This window comes from Emys orbicularis, chromosome 5, assembly GCF_028017835.1.
Source record: "Emys orbicularis isolate rEmyOrb1 chromosome 5, rEmyOrb1.hap1, whole genome shotgun sequence".
Lineage (NCBI taxonomy): Eukaryota > Metazoa > Chordata > Testudines > Emydidae > Emys > Emys orbicularis.
The window spans coordinates 31,723,732-31,734,742 of record NC_088687.1 but is presented as its reverse complement, the minus strand read 5'-3'; positions in this window follow the sequence as shown (position 1 = coordinate 31,734,742).

Sequence of the window (11,011 nt, the reverse complement as noted above, 5' to 3'; positions counted from 1 at the left end):
GGAGGCTGGTGTTGGGGTGAGGAGCCGGTTAGTCTCATCCTCCTTTTATCCCGTCTTCTGCTCTGCCTCCTGCCAAACCCCTCCTCCTGCTCTCTCATCTGCGCGGCAACCTGCCGCTCATGTGCCCAGGAGAGAGCCTGCCTCCACACGCCCCTCTGGCTGTGCCACTCTCTGCCCCAGCTCTCCTAGGGGAGGGGGCACAGCACCCCCTGGCTTGTCGTGGTTTCCATCATAAACAGCTTTGTTCAATGGTTTTCAGCACCCCCACTCTAAACATTGTTCCAACTGCCACGGCCTCCCCCTATGCCACCACTACTCTTCTTTTCTCCTTTCACCCCCCATGCAGGACGTTCCTCAAGGGGGATCAAAACTTCCCTTTCTTATTCACTGCCTATCTCCTCTTCACTGCAATTGTCTGCTTTCCATGTAATAGGCACACACAAATATTGTCTAATGTTAAGCCCTACTACTTCTACTGCTTTTCTGTTTTATCCTGTGGATGATTTACTTCTATGACTTATTTACCTACCTCACTGGGGTACTGTAGGGACTACTTACCTCATGCTTATAGAACATAAACAATAATTAATCTCATAGAGAGATTATGTTAATTTGGCATGCTAGGTTGCAGTTCTTTCCCTCCTGAGCTTTCAAAGCGTTGTCCTGAAGGACAGAGTATTTTAGTTTTCTGGCCAAATTTCCTAATATTACACAGGGTATAGCCAAAAATGATTGATAAATAGTTTGGCTTCTGTCTGACTGAGAGGATAGGTCATTCTGCCGAACTGCTTATAAAATTGCTGCAGAAACCCACAGTAGCCTAGTAGGACATATTTGAGCTCTATTTTTCAATGTACTGATCGAGGCTTCATAAAAAATATAAACAGCATAATCTTGCAAACATCTGAACTGCATTTGTACAAAAGGGTTTTACGTTTACAAGAGGCACTGTACAAAATTACTTTGCGGGGACCCTTTAAAATATACACAGGACATTTGTACACAGCACACCACCTACACATCATAAATACTTCAGTGAGCTATGAACATCATTGCCTTTATTTTGATACCCAGTGTACACCTTTTTGAAAATTCTGCTTATCAAATTACTTCTGTTATGTATATCATCTTAGCTATAGACTCAATTGATGGGAAACCTAGGGCAGTTAATTTAACCAAGCCTGGAACCATAATTCAAGGGCCATAATATTTCATCTACATACTTCCCAAAATCCATCAATTATTACAAATGTCAAAGTTCTAGCTGTAAGGCCAGGCAAATATGTAAGGACCATCTTTGTTGTTCTGTGTTTGTACAGTGTCTAAGCACAATGGGGCCCTGATCCTTGACTGGGGTCCCCTTTGTGCTTCTGCAATCCAAATAAATCATCATCATCGAGGAATCAGATTGCAGCCATCAACTAATATTTTTGAATTCTTAAAGTGTTTTACAAACGTCAGTGAATTTACCTTACAACATCTCTGGGAGGCAAAGATCAGGGCTTGAACTAGGTCAAATCATATCAGCTCTATGAGCAAATATTAATTTCTTTTCTTTGTTAGGGTGCTATCTTTTACTCCAGAATCTAAATTTTAATTTAAAACAGTATGACTATGTCCACTGGCCATCACCTACAGTCCTCAGCTTAAACCTCTCCAACGCATCATCAGTGATCTACAACCCATCCTGGACAATGATCCCTTGCTTTCATAGACCTTGGGAGGCAGGCCAGTCCTCACCCACAGACAACCTGCCAACCTTCAGCATATTCTCACCAGCAACCACACACCGCACCATAACAACTCTAACTCAGGAACCAATCCATGCAACAAACCTCGATGCCAACTCTGCCCACATATCTACACCAACAACACCATCACAGGACCTAACCAGATCAGCTACAACATCACCGGTTCATTCACCTGCACGTCCACCAATGTTATATATGCCATCATGTGCCAGCAATGCCCCTCTGCTATGTACATTGGCCAAACTGGACAGTCACTACGTAAAAGGATAAATGGACACAAGTCTGATATCAGGAATGGCAATATACAAAAACCTGTAGGAGAACACTTCAACCTCCCTGGCCACACAATAGCAGATGTAAAGGTAGCCATCTTACAGCAAAAAAACGTCAGGACCAGACTCCAAAGAGAAACTGCTGAGCTTCACTTCATTTGCAAATTTGACACCATCAGATCAGGATTAAACAAAGACTGTGAATGGCTAGCCAACTACAGAAGCAGTTTCTCCTCCCTTGGTGTTCACACTTCAACTGCTAGCAGAGGACCTCACCCTCCCTGATTGAACTAACCTCGTTATCTCCAGACTGATTCTTGCCAGCATATTTATACATGCCCCTGGAAATTTCCATTACATGCATCCGACGAAGTGGGCATTCACCCACGAAAGCTTATGCTCCAATACATCTGTTAGTCTTAAAGGTGCCACAGGACTCTCTGTTGCTTTTTACAGATCCAGACTAACACGGCTACCCCTCTGATACTATGTCTACACTTAAAACTTGACAGTTTCACAGCTGCAGTGTTGCAACTGTGCTGCTGTAGCACTTCAGTATAGACACTACAGCAACGAGAGGGGGTTCTCCTGTCACTGTAGTAAAACCACTTCCCTGAGAGCTGGTAGCTAGGTCGACAGAAAAATTCCTCTGTCAACCTAGCACTGTCTACATGGGAACTCAGGTCAGCTTAACTACGTTTCTCAGGGGTGTGGATTTTTCACACGTCTGAGTGACATAGCTGGGTCAATCTAGTTTGCTAGTGTAGACCAGACCGTAGTCTCATTCTCTAGCTGTTATAGTTATGAGAAAAACTTTCAAAACCTGAGGTGTAACTGATGCAGTGATGTCTGCCAAAGGGCTTGTCCACACTGGGAACTTACATTGGTGTAGCTACGTCTCTCGGTGTGTGAAAAATCCAACCTCCTGAGAGATGTGGCTATCCCAGGTGTAGACAGCTCTAGGTCAACAGAAGAATTCTTCCGTTGACGTAGCTACCACCTCTCAGGGAGGTGATTACCTATACTGAGGGGACAGCCCCTCCTGTCGACAAGTAGTCTGTACGCTGAAGTGGTACAGCAGTGCAGCTGCAGCTGTGTGGCTGTAGTGGTTTAAGTGTAGACATACCAAGGTAAGCAGGATTCCTGAAATGATAGTTCTGAAGTGTGCTAACATTTGTCAGCAGACAAATTCCTTACTGGTCCCTGCATCAGCTTGAGTAGCTGCTCTTCATCTCCACATCCTAGGGTCCTGGCCCTTGTAGGAGAGACATCAGAGACTATGCAACCTCACAAACAGATGAGGTTGTTGCCAATCTTCTGTTGGGTCAGCAGATACATGGAGATAGGGGAATTCACCCAAATAGAGGGAGAGAGACTGGGCCCCACATACATTTGCATAGGGCCTCACTGCATGCCAGGATGCTGTGTTAAGTCTGAACCTGGCTTAGGTCTTGATCCAAGCCAGTTTGTACTGCCTTTTTCTCTTGCCTCCTTTTCTAAAAGCTGCAAAACAATGATGTGACAGACAAAACTCAGGACATCCACATTTTATACTGACTTAGTTACAATCCCTTTATTAAACTAATATAAACTAGAGACAACCCAGACATTGTTTCCCTGCTTTATCATGAAAATTAGTGTGCGAAGGAATCTGAAAGGACGATGTAAGGGCATTTAAGGACAAGCCACTTTCCTTTCCTGTCTGCGTCTGCCCTCTGTTGGTAGGAAATGCACATTAATCTCTGTCCATTAGAACTGTGGAATGAGTTTCACAAAATACCGATGGGGACAGAGGGAAGATTATCACTAGAAATCCCATTTTGTATGGGAACAATAAGCTCCAGCAGCAAAGGACAGGTACAAACTAGCAATAGATTGTTAGAGAACAGCGTGAAAGAGGCCTTTACATGGCCATGCAGGGGCAGAAAGGCAATCAAGAAGCCTCCCAAGGCCCGCTGGCTCCTAATCTTCGCATTCCTTCTTCCAGAATCAATGCACTAGAGAGAGTAATCTGCTCCTAATGGATGGAACAAATTATGCATATCTCCCTCACATTAGCACAGAGCAGCCCCAGAAAGATTGTGGTTCAGGAAGGCACAATCTCTCCAGTGCTCTTGCTGGGATGGTGGGCTCTGCATTCCTCCACCATCTCCACAGGGATGTGGTATAAATGCCATAAACTAGCCCCTAGTGATTCAGTGGATTGATAAGAGTTTTAAAAAACAAACCATATATGCTCCATTTTGGCACAACTTTTTCATCAATATCTTTTTTTTTCTTTATTAATTTTTCAAGGAATATGCAAAAACAAATGATCACGATCTGAGGAGAAAGACATTTGAATAAATACTACCGTTGTTACTACTGACATCAGGAGGGCAAGCGAATGCAAACATACAAGTCCATTCCATACCAAAAGTCAGAGCCCAGCTAAGGGAAAGCAAGATTCAGCATCAAAGTAAGGATGAGCTCTCACCACAACGCATTGCATAACTGTGACCATGTAGCAGCTTCAGAGCTCCACAAGATATGAAAACAGTAACTAGCCAAGCAGAGTTCACCAGACCTAAGGAAATCATTGGTTAGGGTTTGTCTACACATGGAATTATTCCAGACCAGATTAGCTCTTCCGATCCATGTCTGAATTCTTATTCTGAAATAAAATTAAACCAGAATAGTTCATCTGGAATAATTAATCTCATACTTTATTTTATTCCAGAATAGCTCTCCTGTGTAGACAAGTCCTTATAAAATATATTAGGTAAATAATGGACCATATATATCCTAAATGGCTTAAAGCCTCATGTGAAGCCACCAGTTTCAAACAGGCCTTACCCAACCTATAGCAAAATAAATAAGTAAGGCCTGGCACTAAAAGGGTTAACTGGAGATGGAGAACTCAGTTAAGGCATGGGGTGGGGGGGGGCCAGGCAAAAATGTAGATGAAGCCCAGCTGGAGGAGGAGCTGGGTGGTGAGGAAGCCCAGATGAGAAGGGAGTACTAGGAGAAAGAACTCTGTAGTCTAGCTGCTAGAAAATGCTGGAAAGGCCTAGCGAGTGAGGCAGATATACAGTAAGCCTAGAGAGGGGCTGTGGAAAAGGACCTGAAGAAAGGCCATGGTAAGAAGAAATCCAGAGAAGCAGTGAGCAGGCTGAGGTAGCAGACATTAGGTGCTCATCACAGGGTCCCTATACTGGAGCCCAGAAGAGAAGGAGGGACTGAGCTCCCCTACTAGCTGCTGGGACAGGTGATGTGGAAACACCCTGACATGATGGGAAGAAGGACTACTGAGTTTGGAACTGGGGATCCAGGGAGAAAGACAACCCTGCAGAGCCTCAGAAGGGGTGAAGAGTCTGCAGAGGATCTAGCCTAGGAAGGAGTGAAGAGGTATGTTAATTTGAATTGAATGTATTGTACTCCTTCTTTACCCTGGAAAGGGTGGAACGAAAGGTCACCTGGCTGGGGGGGTGGAATCACGAAAAGAGGCAGACCACTGCCAGGGCCAGAGTGGCTCTTTTCAGAGAGTGCGGGAGGAAAGTGCTGTTATAACAATAAATCTCACTAGGAGGGGTGTGCCAGGAGTGAATCAACTCTTTCACACCTAGAAAAGGTTCAGGTTTACTTAGGACCTTTTCTGTATGGGAAATTTATGGTTTATGGTTTAATTTAAATCAGTTTTTAAATCAATGTAGTTAAAGCAGTGCAAACCCTTGTGTGGACACTCTTTTTTCCAGTTTAAGAGGCTTATTTAGGGTTATCTTAAACCTGCTCCCAATTGACTTCTCCTATACTGTATACAGCCCCTCTTAACTGGAAATAAGTGTCCACAGAGAGGTTTGCAGTGGTTTAAAAACTGATTTAAATTAAACGGGTGCAATTTCTTCATGAAAACAAGCCCTAGGGTTGGTGTGTGACCTTAAGTATGGTCCATGCTTTTACAAGCTTGCAGGCCATTCTCAATCAGATAATTTGGGCTCATTTGAGATGTCAAATTGTATCCCTCCAGCAAGGCTGGTTGTGTGTGGAGGGTTCACATCCCAAACCTGTAGAGAGGCAGGATTGAACCTATATATTCCCTAGGGCATTATGTTGGAGGTCGGGGAGAGCAGCTTTAGTTTCTATAAGGGGTTGTTTAAGATCCCTGTCAGCATAGGCTTCTGAGGAAATGTGCTGAATGAGTTCACCCCAGGAGGTACTGACCATATCCCTGCTCTGAGCAGTGCTGCCCCCTTTTCAGGCTGTGCACTTTTCAGGCAACACTTCACCCAATGGCAAGGACATTGGGTGAGACTTGTTTAATAGAACTTCTCCCCAGCAGACTTGCTGCCTTTCTTGTTTGTAAATCACATAGGAGGTGTTGGTGCAGATACACATTCAAGGAAAACGAAATTCATGGTGTCAGAGCCTGACAACATCTAGTGAATCAGAGAAAGATCCTCGAAGAGAAAGGTAAAGGAACACGCAACAGTCTTGTGGGAGGGCTGCACAGCAATGGAGAGATGGAAATTTGCAAAGGCAGAGATGAAACATTATCATTATTTGCGGGGAACGTGTGCTACCATGTTCTGACCAACATTAATAAAATGTTGTTTGGTCTTGCAGTGTAGTGGAGCCAAACAATTTTGACCATGTTCCTGAACTGTGCTACACCGCTGCCGAAGACCACGAGCTAAATCGTCAGCCCCTTAAGCAATGGTAAAAATCTCACTTTTGAGGCACGGCAAGACCAAACCATAGCTTATCTGTGTTGAAGCACCACTGTTTATTATTTGTTTATGATAGCATCTAGTATGTGGTAGGAGTCTTCCAGTCAGACCTTTGCAATGTTTGCTCAATGTTCCCCATTCGGGTTGATACAGGTGTGTTTCACAGATTGTGGAGCACTCCACTGATGAGTTCTTCACTTGATTTGCTTGGGACCAGGTTGAGTGAGTAGAGTGATGAATAGATAGTCTGGACCCTGCAAGAGCCATCCATAGCCTTGATGCTTGGCTTGTAGCTCAAGAATCCCAGCTTGAAAATCGCTCCTCTAAACTCTCATTTAACAGCCAAGAACTGTGGCCTGATCTAAAAGCCTGAAAGGACGGTTTCTTTCAAACCATGAATTCTCATGAGACTAGTCACCCTGCTGCCACTGCCTCCTCCAAAAACTTTGCCCAACAGTTGATTTGGAAACAGCGGCTAAAATGTTCAAATTTTAAATAACAAGTGACGTCAGGTGCCTAACTTTAGGCACTCATTTATTTTTTAAAAAAGAGCCTGAAATTGCAATATCATCTGTAACCAAAAACTCTGGCTCCTTTAAAATACCAAAGAGGGTAAAATACATGAGTCAGGATCAATATAAGTAAACCCGAGTCAGGAGAAATGCACTGCTAGTAGAAGGTATCGCATCTAAACTCTGATGTAGTGAATTACCTTTATAGTCGTTGTTAAACTATTGATGTTTCTCTGGCCAAAGGAAAGGAAAATGACTAGGGTGTTAACCTGTGAATACATCTGAATATTTTTTAACTATTTATGGCAGATGCACAATATTGTTATTCTGTTTAGACCTGAGTGGTTAGCCAAAATTGTGAGTCCTGTGGGTTGTTTCAATGAGGAGGGGAAACTGATGATGGAGCTGAGTTCTTTGATGCAATCCTGTTTATTTTTAAAAGATTACAAAGTCCTGCTCAACATAGGGGGAAATCAAGCAACAGGGGAGTTTCTTTGCCTACAGTTCCAAGCCTCTTTCAGCCAGCACTCAGTCTGAATAACTCTCAAGGCCTTTTCTCAGGGCCATGCTCTCAGTACTTGCTCAGCTGTCTCCTTAGCTTTCTGCTCCTCTTCTGTGATGATGGTTCTTGCTGCTTCACTCTCACTGACACACCGCTGTGATCCAATCAATACCCTTCCCTTGAGTTTATCGAATCACAGTGGAACCCCTCCTTGGGCTGCCTGGCTAAATCCTACTCCAGCTTTTTACATTTATACTGAATGAAAGGTGGCTATTTCACCCACCTGTTTCAAAGACATCTTACCCACTCCATAACAGTATAAAGAAATAGAGCCTGACCTGAAGTTCAAATAGGGCTCTGGAATCAGGCCCATAGTGAAGTAGACATATATGTTCCCAAAACAAGTGAAAGGAAAGTGCAGAAAGCAGGCAACTTAATAACACATGTCCTAGAACACTGCTTGAGGACAGGAATCAAATATACAGGTTTAAATATTGAAAAATTAAGAACAATTTTATAATAAAGGAAAAGCATGGCATCTGCTAAATGAAAGTTCATGTGACAGCCCCTGCGTGCAGCCTGCATGCTAACATGTTGCACAACGTTGTCTTTTCTGGCTCTTGCAGCCTCTTCGGTTTTTTTAAATTATTTATCTTGTTAAGTCAGGAAGTACTGAGTAGTGATTGCCTGCTACCTATGTCTAGAAATAATTATCATGTCCTTCAGAGTGGCCTACAGTTGCCTGGGAATAGGGTGACCAGATGTCCCGATTTTATAGGGACAGTCTGGATTTTTGGGTCTTTTTCTTATATAGGCTCCTATTACCCCCCACCCTCTGTCCCGATTTTTCACACTTGCTGTCTGGTCACCCTACCTGGGAACTTTCATGAAGGGATCTTTTTTAAGCTTATCTAACCAGTTCATTATTTAGTCTACATTTACAAGGGTTTTTTTGTGTGCTTCTGCTATGCCAGTATAGTTGAAGTTTGGTCAATCTTGTCTGGTTATTCAGACTCGTGCAGTGGCTCCCATTTGATGCTCCAGTGGGAAACTGCAGCTCTCATGTCTCATGGTGAACCTGCTCAGTTACAGAATTCTATATTTTTAACCCTCATAAAAAAAGCCACTTAGTTTTTGTGGCTTTGTAACATAGCAAGCCAGTCTGTAAATGCTATCCTTGCTCATCAATGTCTTTTGACACCCTTGTAAACATACTTGCATAAGTGACGTTCTACAGCAATGAATTCCACAGGTTCCTGCTTATGTACTCTTCATTTACAAGCTCTGGGGACTGTGTCCCATCTAAGCATTGATGTTCTGAGACACACAGTTGGAACTTCTTTATTTTCCCTTTCTTTCCCATGTATGGTGGTGCTGAATCACCCCAGAAGGCTTAATGAGCTAACTCCACTGCAGAAGCAAAGCCTTCAGGAGTGCATTAATGCTGCTGCTGGATAAGTAGGGGGTGGAAAATAAATATATAGTATTGGAAGCTGAAGGATGGCAGGAGCTAGTGAACATAGTTAAATAGCAGGAAAATAACATATTGCATGTCATAAAGGACACCCTCCTTTACTAGTTAGTGCAGTACAGAGTAGTATGTTGATTCTGAGGATGATTTGAAACAGACAATATTACCAAGTCCCTTATGAGCTTGGCATCTTTTACCGGTTATGTGGCAGTATTTTTCCAGGCATTCATGTGGAAAAAATAGGCCAGTGACACAAGAATACTCTGTTTCCCAAGGGAAACTGTGGCCTGCTGCTGCTTGTAACTGAGATGTTAGCCTCTTTCTGTTTTTTCTTAACTTAGTATTGATGAAAGATTTCAGCTATTAGTGCTGTCAGTCGGACATCTTCTACTGATTATAATAAATACTATGTGGACAACAGCAACACGTGCAAAATATAAAGGGGACCAAGATAACAAAAAACACAGGCAGAATAATAAAGTGGAAGGTCCATGCTAATCCATAAAGAGAGAAAATAACCTACCGTTATATCTGAAACCCAGATATTCAAAGAGAAGGAGACAGTTGGGAAGCAGTAATACTGAGACGTTTGGAGTGATGGTACACAGGTAAGAAATGAATTTGCCATGCAATAAGTATTTACAGGGATATTTTCTCTGTTCAGGGTTTTAAATTGTTCTATAAGAAAGTGCAATTTCACCCTGGACAATGACCCATGTAAAAACAGGCCCTTATATTCTGCTGTTCTGCTCAAAATCATCTCTGTTTGCCTCCTAGACAAGAGCAAGTTTTAGTTATGCAAGGATGACAGAAGCAGACACACAGCTTTGGGGGAGAGAATTGGATTCTCTTTTGGCTTGATCATTATCAAGATTAACTTAAATCTTGTCTACATGGGGGAAATTGACCAGCATAGCTATTCCAGAATAACTATTCTGGTATAATTTAAGTATTCTGGAAAAAACTCTCCTGCATGCACACTCTATTCTGGAATTAAAATGATTTTTTCTGGAATAATTACTTTGCTTCTGAAGGCACTTTTATTTCAGAGCAGTGTGTTCATACAGGAAAGCTATTCTGCAATAGCTATGCTAGTTAATTTCCCCACATAGAGAAGACATAAGATCCAATTGCAAGACCACCTTTGCAACCCTATTGTCTTCAAATTATTCCCTCATTTACACCAGAGTCATTTCTGTGAGGGCAATAAGGTTGCATAGACAATGACCATGGGTTTATTGGCAGTAGCACCTAGATATTATGGAGATGGACAGCCTAAGAATATGAGGTTTGGTTTACACACAATTATTTTAGTAATATAACTGTTGCAGTTAGGGGTGTGATTTTTTTCTACTGAAATATCTAAATTGGTTTGGTACAGCCTCTAAGCCGGATGCAGTTGTACTGGTAAAAAGGTGCCTTATAGTTTACTCCTCTTCCCAAACATGAATAGCTATATAGGTAAAGACATCTCTTATTCTGTATAGTTGTCTATCTACAGTAGTGAGATTGTACTGCCTAAACGATACCAGTATAACTAAAGCAGTACAATTTTTGTGTGTACATAAGGTTTGATCAATAGATTTTTGGGACAATGGGATTACACAAGTGTACCTGAAGGCAGATTTTGGCCTGTAGAACCTTGATAGTGCAGAAATGAAAAGTAATACCTAGCTCTTATATAGTGTGTTTTTTCTTCAGTAGCTCTCAGTCCATTTTACAGATGGGGAAACTGAGGCACAGGAAAGTGAAGTGTCTTTCTTCAATTACCCAGGAGGCCAGTAGCAGAGCCAAGAG